The 17,447-nt window shown below is 44.2% G+C and overlaps 1 protein-coding gene across 4 annotated transcripts in view; it reads left to right on the top strand.

Moving 5' to 3' along the window:
• The first annotated feature begins 5,103 nt into the window (after window positions 1-5,103).
• ENY2 (ENY2 transcription and export complex 2 subunit) overlaps window positions 5,104-17,447 on the top strand; it is a 363,037-nt gene continuing 350,693 nt past the window's right edge. For 2 of the 4 annotated variants that reach the window (XM_044065755.1, XM_044065756.1), the window contains exon 1: window positions 5,105-5,233. The gene's annotated coding sequence lies outside the window, so the exon portion shown is untranslated. Of the gene's footprint in view, window positions 5,236-17,447 lie in introns of all 4 variants that reach the window. The other 2 variants (XM_044065753.1, XM_044065754.1) reach the window with 2 other exon arrangements.

The raw sequence follows: 17,447 nt of genomic DNA, 5'->3' as shown, positions 1-17,447 counted from the left end.
TTGGCTGTTTTATACAGTTAACACTTTTCTCAAAAAAATCAGGAGATAGTTAAGATAATTATAGCACGTACAACGAGATGTTGTTTTTCAGAAGTAAGGGGATTAACCGTTGAATAATTTTATATAAGGTTTATACTGTACATATTTTAACGGTGTTAGGAGATGTTGGCAGATCTTGGCTCACTCGCCAGGACGACTGTATTGTGCATACAATGTATATAAAAAAACTTGTCTGTATTTAGCGTTTTACTCTTTCATATTAACCTCGTTTATTTACAACTACTGGCAAAACATTTTTCGATATTATCTGTCTGTTAAAATGCCAGCCAAAATATAGAGATCGGGTTTTGAAGTTCATGCACGCACGCCTCCTTTTGCAACAACTATTTTCCTCCCTTAGGTTCATAGATAGGTACTATGCTATCTGCCCGAGGGCATTTATAAGCCTAGCCAGAGTGTGTCGGCTTTCGCCGCCCCTTTGATTAATTAACTGATCCTCTGTCAAGCAGAGCCAATTAAGTGATCCCAGAGATGTATTTTCTGTTACCCATCCACTCTCAAGGTTTTTCTTGAAGAGTGTTAGTGAGGGCCTGATGTAGTTTGGAATTTTGTTCCAAAGCATGGGGAGTCTCTGTGACAGGAATCTATCCCTCCAGCATGTTCTATTTATTGTTGTGGCAAGGTTTAGCTCACTAGAGTGTGAGGGTCGCAGTGACTTGTATTTCTTTAGATGGAACATGTCCATCAATTCTGAGTTGGACATGGCTTTGTAAGTCAGGCAGAGATCAACTCTGAGTAAGCGATATGCCACTGAGTACAGCTGGAGTTTTTTCAGTAGTGCTGCATAGGACATATGTTTAAGACTAGTAATCCGCTTGGTGAGGTACTTTTGTGGTCTTTCCAGCTGTTGGAAGTGTCTTGTGAGGTGCATCCCAAATGGAGCATTGTACTCTATGATGGGTCTAATGAGTGACGAGTAGAGGGGCACTATAACCTCTTTATTTCTGGATGTGAACCCTTTAGTAATTAGATGGGCCACATAGAAGGATTTCCTAACTACGTTGACAATATGATTGTCAAAGGAGAGATTACTATCTACCTGGATCCCCAGATCTCTTATTACCTCTTCTGTATTAAGGGGGCTGCCACCTATGTGGCAATTCGTGGGTGTTTTGTTTTTCCCAAATGGGATGACTATGCATTTTTTTGGGATTTAGCTTGAGGCCATGACTTTGACACCAAGTGTCCGTCTCAGTAAGGCCCTTTTGGAGGATGTCCGTGTCAGCCGGAGAGTCAATTATGGCTCCCAGTTTGCAGTCATCGGTGAACTTGATTAGCCATAGTCCTCCTGTGTTTACCTGTACTTCTGAGAAGTATATGCCGACCAGTTGGGGTCCCAGGACTGAGCCTTGTGGGACACCACTTGTGACTTGTTTAGAGTCGGACCTGGAGCCCGCTATTATTACTGTGTGAGTTCTGTCTGTAAGACTGTTGGCAGCCCATCTCGTGATGTAGGGGTTTATGTTCAGGCTGGTGAGTTTTTCTGTAATACCCAAGTAGGGAATGGTGTCGAAAGCCTTGGCGAAGTCAAGGTAGGCTGTGTAAACCACCTTTCCCTCACCTATGGCCTTGGTGACTGTCTCGAAGAAGTCAATCAAGTTTAGTAGGCATGATCTTCCCTTAACAAAGCCAAACTGGGTCGGGTCAAGTGTTTGGAGGTTCCCAATGTCTTTCTTAATGAGTTCCATGATGATGTGCTCCATAGCCTTGCAGACCAGGCTAGTCAGGCTTATGGGGCGATAGTTACCAGGGTCAGTTGTGGCCCCTTCTTTGTGGAGAGGAATAACCATTGCTGTGCACCATTCTATGGCCAAGTAGCCTGTGGAGAGACTGAGGTTGAGCAGTGTGTTTAGGTGGGGGGGGTTAGTTTGTTCTGTAGTTCATGCAAAACGCAGCCTGGGACACCATCTGGTCCCATTGATGCTGTGTTTTTGGCTTTTGAAAGGGCTGTTTTCACCTGTGCGTCTGTGATTTTGGAACACTACACTTTTCCAGTATTGTTGTGGGCCCTTTTGGAGATGAGAGCGGGGTGAAGTTTGCACTGAATCTATCTGCCAGGATGTTGGCAATATCAGTACGTTCAGTATATTTTGTGCTATTTTACACTAGTTCAGTGCATATCTGCGAGTTGCCACTTAGATTCTTAACATAGCTAAAGAAGGCTTTGTGGTTACCTTTTGAATCCTTGGCTATTTTTCTTTCGAAGTTAGCCTTGGATGATTTCATGAGGGACCTCAGTTTCTTACTGATACTGATCAGGGAAGTCTTTCCTTCTTGGGATTTGCTTTTTTTTCTGAACTAGCTTCCTCCTTCTATTGTATAGCCTGTTTATTGCAGGGGTACACCAAACTGGTTTCCTTCTCTTAGAGGAGTGAGTCTTGGTTTTGCTAGGGATGGCACAATCCATGCATCCTTGTAGGTGCTCATAGAGTGCATTTGTAAAGGTTTCTGCATCTTGGGCAGCATTATCCTTTAGTGTGGGGGCTGTGAAACTTACCACCTCTGTCTTAAGTAAGGTGAAGTTTGCTTTTGAAAAGTTTTTTACTGTGGTTTCCTTAGTTGGGGGTGGTGGTGGGGTGTGGACATCCAGAGTGATTAGTTTATGGTCTGATCTGACCAGTGACGGGTTGACAGTGTGGAATACCTGTCGTCCATGTTGGTGATGACCAGGTCCAATATGTTTTCACCTCTGGTAGGGGAGTTTACCAGCTGATCCAGGGCGTTTGAGTTGATGAATTCCAGGAAGTGCTGGGCCTGGGAATTTGTACTCGAGTAGTTTTCCCAGTGAATGGTAGGGTAATTGAAATCGCCCAATATCAGGGTGTTTGGTAGATCCTTCATGTTTTCCAGTGTCTCCAGAAAGGTGGAGTGGTGGTCCTGGGTCATGGAGGGTGATCTGTAGCAGGCCACAATATGCACTGTAGATCTGCCCGATGTTAGTTGCACATGGATGATCTCAGAGGTATCATGCTGCGTCACTAACCTGGAGGTGTAGGTATCCTTGATGAATATGGATACACACCCTCATTTTGTGATTCAGTCCATATTCTGCGGCCGAAACGTGTGGTATGAGTTGTAGCCCGGTAGTGCTGGGGTGCTCTCTGGAGCCTTGAACCAGGTTTCAGTTACTGCACAGATGTCGATGTTCTCCATACTGAGGAGTGCTTTGAGTGCGTGCATTTTGAGATTTAAACTCCTGGCGTTGAGTAGCATAACCCTCAGTTTTCTGTTAATTGTGCTGTTTACGGAGGTGGGTTTGACTTTTGAGTCTTGCCTAAAAAAGGCACTATGGGGGCAGGAAGAGCCTTAGCCAGTATTCGAAAGCCTAGGGGTGACAGGTGCAAGTGGTCTCTTGGGAAGCAACGTGGCTTGTCCAGCATGTCATCCCAGGCTGACAAACACTGGAACCCCTTTGAATGACACCAGAAGCTTAGCCAATTGTTGAAATTGATCATTTTTTTCTTTATACTGAGGTATCATTCTTGGTGAGGGGAGGATGCTACTCAGGGTCAGGGTCATACCAGCCTGGGCTAAATGATCAGAGAGCTCTTTCATGTCTCTTTTCATGTAGTCCAGGGAGGTACGTCTCAGGTCATTCACACCAACATGAACAATGACAGAGTCATATTTGGACTTGTTCTGGAGTGACCTGAGTGCTAATGTTATGTGGCGGATTCTGGCTCCCGACAGGCAGCTAACAGTAACCTTCTGCTTGTCCAGCCTAGTGAGTGGGACGTCAGTGTGCCTGACTATAGAGTCACCTATTACTAGTGTATTAGGTATGTTATTTTGCCTTAAGGGCTGTGATTGTGCGGCACCCTGATTTTGTGTTTTATGTGTTGTCTGGTTTGTGACAGGAAGTGCAGGTTGTTTGGGTGTCTGATTTGGAGGTCTCTGATGCTTTTGCAGGTTTTTATTTAGAGCCTCCGAGTATGATTTTGTGTATTTATGTGTATTTTTTGCCAGTGCTGTTTTAGTAGGTCTGTATGCGGCTGGAGTTGTGGTGCAAGTGTTAACCTTCTCCTCTTGACTGTCTGTTCCAGTCTTGGGTGGAGACAGCCTAGCTTAGCTTCCGGTATGGCTGTATAATTGCATCTTTCGCATATGTTAGTGTTTTGTGATAGGAGGAGAGGGTTGTCTTTGTACATGAGGCAGTTGTAACATTGTCTCAGGATACCCAGATTCACCAGCTGAACTGGAGAGTGCACCTGAAGTTGCCCTTTGGTCATGCCTGAATAGTAGGGTGAGCTGCTTAGTCGCTTGGTTGGTGAGGGGTGAATAAAGAGCCTTGCCCTACTGGGCAATCAGTGTCAGGGTATATTAGTGCTTGCTATTAGGTCTGAGCAAGTGGTGGGCTGTAAGATGCTTTTTGAGTGCTTAGGTTGAGTTAAACTAGTTTCAAGGGAAAAACTGAAGAGGAGACATAGTGGAGCCGGGAATAATTTAACCGTAGCTAACCGGCACTGCCCAATGCGCAAAACCGTGCAAACGCATTTTTTATAGTACGGAAATGAAAGAGACAGAAAGCCCAAAATGGCCAATAAACTACTAACTTCTGGGCTGGAACCACTCCTCCAGGGACAGATAGGTTGTTCAACGCTCCCCTCTCTCACAGGTGAACAGAGAAACTTCCTTCTATCCAAGTAAGGTATGGGCAACTTAGAAACTAGTATCACAGCCCTGAATTCAGCACTAGCCTGAAAACTGGCCTATACTAGCTTAGAAAAGTGGGAAAGATTTTTTTTTTTTTTTAAAGATAAGGCAAAAACAGTAAAAAAATATAATTAAAACAGCTTTAAACGACTACAAATGATCAGAAATGTCTATCACACTTTAGTGTGTAGCCTACAACAGTTAAAACATTATTTAAACAAAAAAACAACTTTTTAAAAGTGCAGGCAGTCAAATAAGTACAATATACAAAAAATATACACAAAAAAAAGCTTTTAAATCAGAATAAACGCTGCAAAATTAGACTTTTATTTCTTGGAGAACAACCACCTTGTTTCTTCTCTGGGAACCAAGAGTTCTGGTAACAGTTTCTTGTAGGAGATTGGTGAAGTCCGAGCTTTGCGTGTTGTTAGGACTAATTCACTGGTTTTAACGTCTGGTGCTTTGTAGTTAAATATTAAGTTTTCTAATTGGCTCGGGTGTGAACTTGTCAAAACAAAAGGTAAATAAATGGTCGTGGTGGTGGAAGGGTGGATGAAGTCTGTCATAAAATTGAACCTGTACTGTATTGTACAGAAAAACGTGGTTCTTTTGATCAGATCTGAGGCCAGGAAGCAATTGTTTACAGTAACAACGCAGGCTACGGGTTTTGGATAGGGTTATGCGTTTGACGATTTTAGAGTGTATGTCACAGAGGCAAGCTGTACTTGAGCAAAGGAAGTATGTTTGTTATGTTTTTGTAAAATCTTATATACCATATTAATTGAGATGGGTATCAAGCGGTTGGAGATGTTTTGATTTGTTCGCTTAGTTACTTATGTGTGTTTCTTGAATTGGAGAATTTACCCATAGAATATACAGACATTGCTTTGTTGCTTTTACCTTTAGGTTGATACGATCTGTGTTTTTGGAGTTGTCTAACTGTTTAGAAAACAAATAACTTTGTATCGTGTTAAATGACGGGTCTGACTGCATAGCTTTTTATTTCTTTGGAAGGAACACGTGATATTAGTCCAGTCAGCTCTCTTACACTAAACTATTAATGTTAGGTTTAATGTCAGAGAGAAGGTGCAGTATCTATAGTGACATAGGCTGTGATATGGATATGTACGGCCGGGGGTGCTCAGTCTACTACAAAGAGTGTAGTTGAATGTTCTGAATAGGCATTTTAAAACCTGCGTTTTGTCTCATTGTTTTGTAATCGTGGTATGGTGTCAGAGAAAAAGACCAGTAGTTCCCGAAATCCGGATTCCGAGTTGTCTTGTTAGTTGCCGGACGTGGGATAGAATTCAGCAACGGGTTTTCTTCTGTGTGACACAGGTCTGGTGCCACAGCCGAGTACAAATGGACTGTAATGAGCTGACATTAAGTCTTTTGTTAAATATGAACTGTTAGATGTGCTTGTTTTTCAGGCAAGTGGGTTTATATTCATCTTTACAGGGATTTCATAACATCAGTGTTTTTTCAGAAAATTTTAAACTTTACGTCCAGGAGTTTGAGATGCATCATACCTTTCAACTTCTTTGTCAAGAATTTTGGACGACGCCAGAAATAATGGGCAGACAAAGGCACAGAAACAGGGATAGATTTAGATAATATCGGGGACAATCAAGGACCTTTTTTGAGACATTGACAGAATCAGAGCATATGAATTAAAATACGTTTTTTGAAATAAAGTCTATATGTTGTTATTCATCAAGTGTAATTCACAGCCTTTCCTCCAAAAGTCACTAGTTTTAGGAGGGATTAAGAGGGAATAGAGCTAACATATTAAGACAAAAATCAGGGACAGTTGAGAGGTAGTGTAAGCTGTACGGGACATCCTGCCAAAGATCAGTCTCTCCATCGGTCCCTTCTCCGAAATGTTTTTAGGGCACTGTCTTTATGCCCTAGCTGCTACCTATGTCAAAATGTGGACACCTAAAGCACCACACTTTGGAGCTTTCTAACCACAGAAAAGGATTTGAGTTTTTAGAACACTGTATTCTTTTCTAAACAAACTGAAAAAATCTACTGTCCAAAAGCAACATTTTTTTTATATTTTGTTTACCTGGTAGTGCGCTGATCGATATTGATCAATCTCGAGCTCAACAACTTAGTTCAGACTAATCATACAGTCTAGTATACAAGCACAGCACAATGCAGTGTACAAGCAATTGGAGTGTAACCTACAATATGTACATTTAGTTTCTAAAGGGTTAGTCAGTTAATCTTGAGAGATGAGAAAAGACTCGGAAAGGAGATAAGTTAGGTGATGTGTCCTGTGTTGAAGCAGGAACATTTGGTTTGTTTGAAGTGCTTTTTGAGTTAAAGTCTTAATTTGGAATAAGTGTTGATTTCCTTAATGTCTACAGGGAAGGTTTGCCAAAGAGTGAGAGGGTAAAGCATGTGCAGCGCTGTGGAGTCTGGTTCTAGGGAGACAGTTGGTGTAGTGTGTGAGTATTGTCTCAGGTTGTATGAGGAGGTTTTTTATGTGAATTCTAGTTGCAAGGGGAGTAAATATGTAGAGTTAGAGAGGTTTTTTGAGTTGGGGTCCTAAAACTAGGTTAGTTCTTTGTGTTATGGGTAGCCTTTCAGCTTTTTCTAAAGTGATGCAGTGATGCTCACAGAGTGGTGAGTTTGTAATGAATCTGCAGATGCTGTTAGTCTAAAGTGTGGTAGTGTTTCTCTTGGCAGAAGCAAAAACTGGGAGCCCATGTTCAAGTTAAGAAAGGAGAATTCCTTTGCCAGTGGCTGCTATTGCTGGTTTGGATAGAAAAGGGGAGAACTTTTTGGCCCAGAAGAGGAGGCAGTTTATTTTGGCTCTCACTTTGCATATGTGGAAATTGAAGTTTAGTTACTGCTCAAGCCATAGTCCTAGGTTTGCAAATCTCTGGGTTAGATGATCATAGGATATTACTAGGCTGTCGACCCATTTAAGCCTAGCCATTTCATCCTCCGTACCATAGAAATGCTAGCTGTCCTTCTGTCCTCATGTTGCAGTATTCAAAACAGTAGGGAAATGGCTGCTTGCAGCACCGGACATCTGGCCAGTATACAAAAGTCTTAGGGTAAGGGATACATGTGACATTGCATGTCAGAGCCATAAACCAACATTGGCTATAAAAGTGACGTCTGCATGTACCCAACCCAGAACTTTTCTGCCACAGTAGTCTACGGACCTCTGATCACCAGCTCCAGGAATCCGTTTGCTCGTTTGACTTCGGCTGCCTACTGCAGATGAGTACACTTTTGATTATATTCCTTCTTGCTTTCCTGATGTACATGTCAGCTAGGAAGGGAAAGTGTGCTTGTGGAAAACAAATTCCACATGAGGACACTCACGATTAGTGTTTGTTTTGTTTAGGGGAAGGCCATGACTATAAGTCTTGTGACATCTGCCAGTGCTTTGTACCGAAAACTTTGGGTAGCTGCTTTAAAAGAAAACCAAAGGCTCCGATGTTTGGTGTTAGGTATGGAAGGTGGGGTAGGTACCTCTGAGGTGCCGCCTCAGAAGAAGGCCAGAAAATTTAGGCCCGACGCCTATGCTGCACCTCAGGAGTCCGGTGAGACTCTTGAGGCAGATGTTAGCCCAGGGTCCCATCAGACGTCTGTTTAACCGCTGGAACCGGGAACCATGGTAGAAGTCGGTTCAGCAGAAATGCAGAGTACATCCACTGAGGTTGATCAGCCATCGGGCCCTGATGGTGAGGGGGAACCACAGCTTGTGACGTCGGGGGGCCTTCTACCGCCTTACCATCTACCCCGGTGTTGGCTCCAAAACAGACTACTACTACTCTTTTTCTTAAGAAGAAACAAAAAGAAAAACACAGAGTTACAGAACCAGCACCTGAATGGGAAGCCTTTTCTCAGAACCTCTTTAGAGCCTTCCAGGCCCTGCAGTCTCAGGTGCCCCAACCAGTCCTACCGCCTGTGCAGGCCTTGGAGGAGTCAGAGGAAGAACTCTCTTCTTCTGATGAATCCCTGACTTACTGTTCCCAAATTGAGTCTCCCAAGGACTTTGTTCCTCCTGAGGAGGAGGACACCATTACTCCTGATTCTCCTGGGGAAGAATTCTCCTTTGGGGACACCATTACACTTATGAAAGAGCATTATAAAATGGTAGGTCTCTGATGTTTCTGTGACTAAAAAGAGGTATTTTGAACTGCAGATGGACCAGCCTTCTCCATCTGCAGTCCCTCCCCTGCTGCCAGCCTTTCATGATGCCTTTCAGGCTGTATCTCAGAACCCAGATTCTCAGCCCCCAGCATCTAAATGTCCTTATAGGTTTTATAAGGTCCCCCTAGGATGCACAGTTCTTTTACAAGAACCCATCCCCCTGAGACACAGCAGTCATTGCTGTGTCAGCAGACAAATCCTAAGGACAGCTGCCTTTTTCTTCTCTATTTTCTACATATAAGGATACCAAATTCATGGATAGACAGGGGAAGAAAATTTATATTTCTTCCACTCTACCCATTAGAGCTATTAACTGTCAAACCCACATAGCCAAGTTTGTTCTAGCTACCCTGTCCAAGGTCTCTTCATTGATGCCAGATGTGCCAGATTTTCCTGTTAAGTCTCAGCTCTCCACCCTGCTCTTTACTGCTTCTCAGGTGACCAGGCACTCCAAGTGCAGTTATGATGCTGTGTAGAAGTGTCATCCAAATCTGCAGCATCAGGTTTGGTCCTGATAAGGTACTCCTGGGTGAAACTCTAGCCCCTACCCATGGACGTACAAGCCAAATTACTGGATGTACCACTTGATAATAAGGCTCTTTTTTTGGCACTGCTTCAGCAGAGCTTATCTCTCCACATTTGCTACTCTCGCCCATTCTGAGATACCACAGGAACTACCCACAAAGGACTAGTTTTGTAAGGAGGCAGACTTCTCACTCTACTGCTCCGCAATCTAAAGGACGGAGACACCCTAGTAAGCAAACCACTCCTAGACCCTCCTCCACCTCAACCACTACTCACTTTTGGAGGCAGCCTGACCCTGACAGAGCCCCTCCACTGTGACTCACACCCTTTACCCACATCTACCCCCCCCCCCCGTCCCTTTGCCTTGCCCTTTCCCTACCCTCCTGGCAGAAAATCACCACAGAATCTTAGGTCCTATCCATCATCCAAGAAGGTTGTTTTATGACTTGGTGGACAGTTCTTCCCTTCCACGGGACACCTCAACCCCCTTCAAGCCAGCTTCACCTCTTCCCTCCAATTTTCGATCAGCTGCTAGCTCAGGGCACAATAGAAGAAGTCCCTCCAGATCAAACAAACAAGGGATTTTACTCCAGGATGTTTTTGGTTCCAAGAAAGGATGGTCGTTGGAGACCAGTTCTGGATTTGTCTACCTTCAAATCTACTTCTCAAGGTGTCTACCTTCAAGATGTTCACCTTGCATCATCTCTTACCCCTTATCCCCAATCAAGCCTTCATGGTATCCATGGATCTGAAAGATGCCTACCTTCATATCCCCATTCACCCCAGCTGCAGGAAATTCCTACGCTTCTTAGTGGGTTCCTTACATTTTCAGTTTTCTACATTGCCATTTGGGCTCTCTACAGCTCCAAGAGTGTTCAGAAAGTGTCTAGCTCCGGGTATCGCTCGTTGCAGAATGCAGGGCATACAAATGTACCCCTACCTAGACAACCTGTTAATCCTACAGCAGGACTGCCACTCCCTTTACCATCACCTGCACATGGTGTGCAAAACCTTGGCAGACCTAGGGTTCACAGTGGACCAACAAACATCTCATATCACACCTACCCGAGATTTTGTCTTCCTTGGATGCAGAATAAAAACAGACAAGATGGCAGTCTTCATCCCCTGCTAGAAGGTGGAAGCCCTCACTCATTACTTCCAAACTCTTCTTCCCCTCCAAACCATCTCAGCCAGGGAAGTTCTGAGGGTCCTAGGCTACATGGCATCCTCAATTCCCATGCTTCCCTTTGCAGGGCTGCATATGAGAAAGTTCAAATGGGTCTTGAAGAATCTGTGGAACCAACACTCTCATCCTGTGGATGTTCCCCTCCCTCTTCTCCCATGCTTGAAAAACGAGCTGGAATGGTGGATTTCCTCCATCAACCTCAATCAGGGAATACCCTTGCAGATTTCTCCACCCTCACAACACCTGTACACAGATGCATCAGATCTGGGTTGGGGAGCAGTTCTAGAAATCAACAACAACCAGAACAAAGTCCAGGAAGAGTGGTCCACCCAGAGACAAAAGGATCACATCAATATCAATGAAATGAGGGCCCTTCTCTTGGCACTCTAAATATTCCAACAAATTCTCCTACCAGGCACCTTGAAGGTAGTCACAGACAATATTACTGTCGTGTGGTATATCAACAAGCAGGGAGGGACAAGGTCCTATCCAGTTTGCACCTTGGCAATTCAGATTTGGTCCCTAGCAGCAAAACTGCACATTCACCTGCTAGCTGTGTACATTCCTTCAGCAAAGAATGTGATGGCAGACACCCTCAATAGAACCTCAGCACCTTCTCACGAATGGATGCTTCACAGGGAGGTCTTCTTGGATCTTTTTCACAGGCGGGGTATTTCTCAGGCAGATCTGTTTGCTTCCCCCCAGAACAGACAGATGCCTCTGTTTTGCACCAGCAGCCCACATCCACTGGCTTGGAAGGTGGATGCCTTCTCTTTTTCTTGGGCAGGGATGTCTATGCTTTCCCTCCTTCACACCTATTCAAAAAGTCCTTTGGAAAATCCAGAGGGACAAACCAAAAGTCCTTTAAGTGACCCCCTTTTAGCCAATACAGCATTGGTTTCCCTACTTATACCTATTAGCCAAGGGCAAGCACCACAGGATTCCTCACCGATTCAACCTATTCACACAAGACAGGGGGTCTCTTATCCACCCTCAGGTGCCTGACCTCAAACTGACCCTATGGATGATAGAATTTTGATCCCCTTCAGGCACTTGTATTCAGAGGACATACTCGGTGTGCTGCAGGAGGCCAGGAAACCTAGTACCAGAAGAATTGTGTATCAAAATCAAAAAGATTCTCCAGGTGGTGTCTCAAGAACAAACAGGACCCTTCTCTTGTTACAGTACCCGAGGTCCTTTTTTACTTGTGTGAGCTTCTACATTCAGGGCTGAAATACTCTTCTGTAAAAATGCACTGTCAGCCATCTCCTCCTGCTTTCCTTTGATATCTCCTTTGACAACCAGGTTAGACGCAAAACTCTTCTTAAAAGGGGTCCTTCACATCAGACCCTCATGTACACCTTTCCCTCCATCATGGGATCTTAATTTTGTGCTTGAAAAAGTCGCACTGCCTCCATTTGAACCAGCTCACTAAGCATAATTTAAAGTATGTACTTGGGGAAAAAAGTACTGCTGGTGACCCTTACGTCTGCCAGGAGGGTCTCGGAAATCCATGCCCGTATAGCTACCCCTCTTTACCTTATCTTCCAGCAAGACATTGTCTCCCTCAGGACCAATCCTTCCTTCATGCCTAAGGTGGTTAATGAGCTCTCCTTGAATCAGACCATTAATCTTCCTGTTTTCTTCCCCCAACTTCAAAACTCCTCAGAAAGAACTTTGCATTTTTTGGATGTTCGTAGACAACTAAGGTATTACCTGGACAAGACCAAATTCATTAGAAAGTCTGACCAGCTTTTTGTCTCCTTTCACCCTAGAGCTTTCGGGAAGGCAGTGTCAAAACAGACTATTGCCTCGTGGATTTCTAAGGCAATCTCCTTTCCCTATTCCTTTCATGGAAAATAATTAAATTCCAATGTGAGAGCTCTCTCTACTAGGGCAGCTGCTTCTTCAACCGCCTTTTTTAGGAATGTTGACTACACTTCCATTTTGGAGGCAGCCACTTGGTCTTCTGTAAATACTTTTACCAAGCATTACAAACTAGATTTGATTTCTAGAGTCAGGGCTGTGTTTGCAAGGTCAATTTTACAGGGTCTCCTCAACCCCAACCTGCTTCCCGGGCTCCTACCTAAAGCTTTGGTACTTTTCATACTGTTATGAATGCTGCAACATGAGAATAGTTGTGTAAGAACTTACCATAACCTTAGATGTCCTTCTCTTCCATTTTGCAGTATTCAGTCCCCCCCTCCTACCCCCTCTTTCATTTGTTTATCCTTTCTTGGGTGGGATTTCCCTTGCTTCCTTACATCCAAACAGGGCACATAACCACTACTACATACCTCTGTAATACATTTACCTCCTTGACTGGTGGTATAGGTGGGTCTGAAAAGCTTCATTTCCTCTTGTATCTCAGGGCTACTACTGTATGTGGCAGTCAGTTCTGAGTTGGGTACCTGCAGACGTCACTTTTATAGCCGATGGTGTGTGGCTCTGACATGTAAAGTTGCATGTACCCCTTATCCTAAGACTTTGGTATACTGGCCAGATGTCCGATGCTGCAGGCAGCCATCTCCCTACTGTCATGAATACTGCAACATGGAAGAGAAGGACATCTAAGGTTATGGTAAGTTCTTACACAATTATTCTTTATTACCCAAGATTGCATTTAGTGATGACTCTCCATGTTTAGGAGGATTGTGCACTCTACCCTCAGTAAGAATTTACGGTGCCCCATCCACTCGTCCTGGTCCCTCTTGAATAGTGTCATAGAGGTGCTCTGTTTCCCATGAATTGGTAGTCTGTTCCAAAGATGCAGCAGTCACTGGGATGTAGATCTGTCCCTCCAGTATTTCCTATTTAAGTCGCAGGCCATATTTAGGTCCCTGGAATGGGTGGGCCTAGTTCCGTATGATTTATGGATATGCAGCATGTTCATTAGGTTTGGGTCTTGGATTGCTCTGTAGGCCAGGCCTAAGTCTCCCCTAAGAAGGCTATATGATATGGAGTATAGCGACAGGGACGTTAGTCGATCTGTGTAAGGCACATGCTGGAGCACCTTGATCTTCTTTGTTAGAAACCTCTGAGGTCTCTCTGATTGCTGTAGGTGCTTAGTGTGGTACATGCCAAACGGGGTGTTGTACTCAATTATGGGCCAGCTAAATGCCAAGTATAGGGGAGCTGTAACTTCTTTTGCTCTCTAGGTGATGCCTTTACTAATCGAGTGTGTAACGTGGAAAGCTTTCCTTACTATAGTAGACACATGGTGAGCGAAGTTAAGGCCACAGTCAACATGTGATACCAGGTCCCTTGCAACTGTATGGGTACTTTGGGTATTGTTGATTTGATAGTGTGAAGGGACATTGTTTGTGTCTAAGGGAATGATACATTTCTTTCAGCTCAGTTTGAGACCGTGACTAATACATCAGTTGTTGGTCTGAGTGAGACCCTTCTGGAGTATACTGACATCATTTGGGGATTCAGTGATTGCACCTAGTTTGCAGTTGTCTGCAAACTTCGTCAGCCACAATCCTGTAATTTTGACATGAACTTTTGAGAAGTATATACCACACAGTATGAGGCCCAGCACTGACCCTTGTGGCACCCACTGGTAACAAATAGGTCTGCGGGTTGATGTGGAGTCACCCACTTTAATAGTGTCTGTCTGGTTTGTTAGTCAGTTGGCAACCTATTTTACAATGAAGGAGTTTGTATTCGGTTTGCTAAGTTTATTGGTAATGACTAAATGTGGGATTGTGTCGAAAGCCTTTCCAGGTAGAGGTATGCTGTGTGCACAGATTTTCCCTCGTCAATGGCTTTGGTCACATTTTCAAAGAAATCCACTAGAATTAACAGACATGATCTGCCCTTCATGAAGCCGAATTGGGTAGGAACCAAGGTTCAGAGGTCATCTGTGTTTTATTTATGAGATCCATAATGATACATTCTGTGGCCTTCTAGATGAGACTGGACAGGCTTATGGGTCTGTAATTCCGCTGGGTCTTCTGCCAGGCCACTTATGTGGAGGAGAATAACTTTTCTGCATTCCACAGGAACAAAGCCTGTGGTTAGACTGTGATTGAAAAGGGTACTTAGTGGTGATGCTAGTTCATGTTTTAGCCTGTTTAGAAGACAGCCTGGGATGCCATCTGGTCCCATAGAGGCTGTGTTTTCTGCCTTGGACAAGGCTTTGAGGATCTGCTCTTCAGATATTTAGGGTGGGGAGGGAGTTTGGGGGAAGGCTTGTTGTAAGTTGGGAGAGAATAAGGGAGTGCAATTTTCACCAAACCTATCCGCTAGCAGGTTTGCTATCTCTGTGGGGTTTGTGTGATACTGATGGCCACTAGTTCTGCACATGCTTGGGTCCTACCCTTTAGGTTATGTATATAGCTGTTAAAAGCCTTATGGTTATCCATGGCTGTACTTGCTAAGTTGCTCTCAAAGGAGCCCTTGGAGGTTTTGACAAGTTGCCTTATTTGCCTGTTGAGGCTGAGGAGGATGCTTTCCATTGTTGGGACCTTGCCTTTGTTTTCTTGGACAGCAAATTTTTGCATGTATTGTAAAATTTATTGATGCTGGATGTCCACCATGGCACCCTGTTTTTACTTGGGTCTCTGGCTTTGATTCTTTCTGGTAGTACAGCCGAGTTTATACACTTATGCAAGTGATTGTACAGGGCTTTAGTGCAAGCTTTGGCATAGTTAGGTGTGGAAGGCATTTTAGCCTTGCAAGGCCAGGGTACTCCCTGAGGCCTTGAACCAGGTTTCTGTGACTGCACAACCTCTACATTTTCTAATGATAGACATGCTTCCAGGGAGTGCAGTTTTTAGTTTAAGCTCCTAGCATTTAGCAGCATGACCCTTATTTTGTTCTGATTGGTTAATTTCACGTCAGTAATGTTGTTTTCGAGATCTTGCCTAAAAGAGGCACTATGAGGAGGCAAGAGCCTTTGCCAGCAGCAGAAAGCCTAGAGGTGCCATGTGCAGTAAGGTTTGTTAGCCATGACCTCCCAGGCCGACAGGAACTGGATCCCCTTTGAATAACAACAAAAACTGAGCCAATTATTGAAATCAATCCTTTTTTGTTTATATTTTGGCATCATTCTAGGTGAGGGTAGTATGTTGCTTAAGGCTAAGGACATACCTGCCTGGGATACATGAGAGCTCAACCATGTGTTTCTTCATGTAGTCCAGTGAGGTACGTCTCGGGTCATTCACACCCAACATAGGATCATAGCAAATTACTAGGCTACTGGCCGCGAGGCCCTTATAAACCTAGCTAGTAAATTAGCCCATGTTCCCACAAGTCGGCACCCGAAGCCCCTGTTCAGCAGGGACACTGGTGGAATCCCGGGGGTGTATTTTCTATTTCCCATTCAGTCATCCAGGTTTTTCTTAAAGAGTGATAATGAAGTACTCTGCTTGACATGGAGAGGGAGTCTGTTCCACAGATGGGGAGTCTCTTAGGTTCATAGGTTGGTATTAGGCAATCAGCCCTTGGGCCTATACAAGCCTAGCCAAACAATTCCCCGGATATTTCTTCCCACAATATTTACTTCCCTGGACCCCTGTGTAGCAGGGCGACTGACGTGATCCCCGGGGTGAAATTCCCATCTCCCATCCAAACGTCAAGGTTCCTTTTGAAGAGGGCCAAGGAGGTGCTCTGCTTGACATGTATGGGCAGTCTATTCCAGAGTATGGGGAGTCTCTGGGTCAGGAACCTATCCCTCCACCATGTTTTTGTTTTTTGTGATGACAAGGTTTAGATCCCTGGAGCGTGTGGCTCTGAGGGATTGGGATTTCTTTAAGTAGAGTATGTCCAACAGCTCAGGGTTTGACATTGTCTTGTATGTTAAGCAGAGATCGCCTCTGAGTAGACAATATGCCACAGAGTATAGCTGGAGTTTTTTTAGACTATCAGCATAGGGCATCTGCTTTAGGCCTGTGATTCTTTTAGTGAGGTATTCCTGCGGCCTTTCCAGCTGTTGCAGATGTCTTGTGAGGTACACACCAAAACACCCCATTGTACTCTATAATGGGTCTAATGAGGGATGAGTACAGTGGGACAATGACCTACTTTTTTCTAGAGAAGTTTGGCTTGTGGATAGGCAGCAATTTCATCAAGGTGGGGGCAGGGATTGCTCTGTATGCCAGACATAGAGCACCTCTGAGGAGTCTGTCTTACAGCGTAGAGGGACAGGGCTTTTAGCCTGTCTGTGTAGGATAGATTTTTGAAGTCCTGAATCCTCCTGGTCAGGAACCTCTGTGGTCTATCCATCTGCTGCATGTGCTTCATGAGATACATGCCGAAAGGGTTGTTATACTCTACGATAGGCCTGATAAGGGAGGAATACAGGGAAGTTGTGACTTCCTTGTTCCTGAAAGAAATACCCTTACTAACGAGATGAGCCATGTAGAAATCTCTCTGTGCAATGGAGGCAACATGGTGGTCAAAAGTTAGATTGCTGTCAACTTGGGTTCCCAGGTCCCTCACAACTGCTTGCGTGCTTAGGACATTCTTAATGTGATAATTTGTGGAGACATCACTCTCCCTAAAGGGGATGATGATGCATTTTTTGGCATTTAGTTTGTGATCATGTTTCTGCCACCAGTCACTTTTCTGGGTGAGACCCTCTTGTAGTATGTCTACATTGGTTTACTATAAAAACATGAAAATCACTTCTGCGAACGGTGATTTCCATGACAAATAACGTCAACTCATACATATTAAGTAGGTTGTATGTTCGCAACAAAGTTGACAAATTCTGTCGACCATAGTTTGTAAACCTACCATTTACATCAGTGTTGTGAGTCCCTGCCCTGTGTACGTCCTTCTAAATGGGTGTACACATGAATGTCAACATTTCAACTGTCTCTTCTACCATGGTCAAGGA

The sequence above is a fragment of the Protopterus annectens genome, chromosome 3.part0, assembly GCF_019279795.1.
Source record: "Protopterus annectens isolate FY-2018-M chromosome 3.part0, PAN1.0, whole genome shotgun sequence".
In the NCBI taxonomy this organism is placed as follows: domain Eukaryota; kingdom Metazoa; phylum Chordata; order Ceratodontiformes; family Protopteridae; genus Protopterus; species Protopterus annectens.
This window is presented reverse-complemented; position numbering and strand designations above follow the sequence as displayed.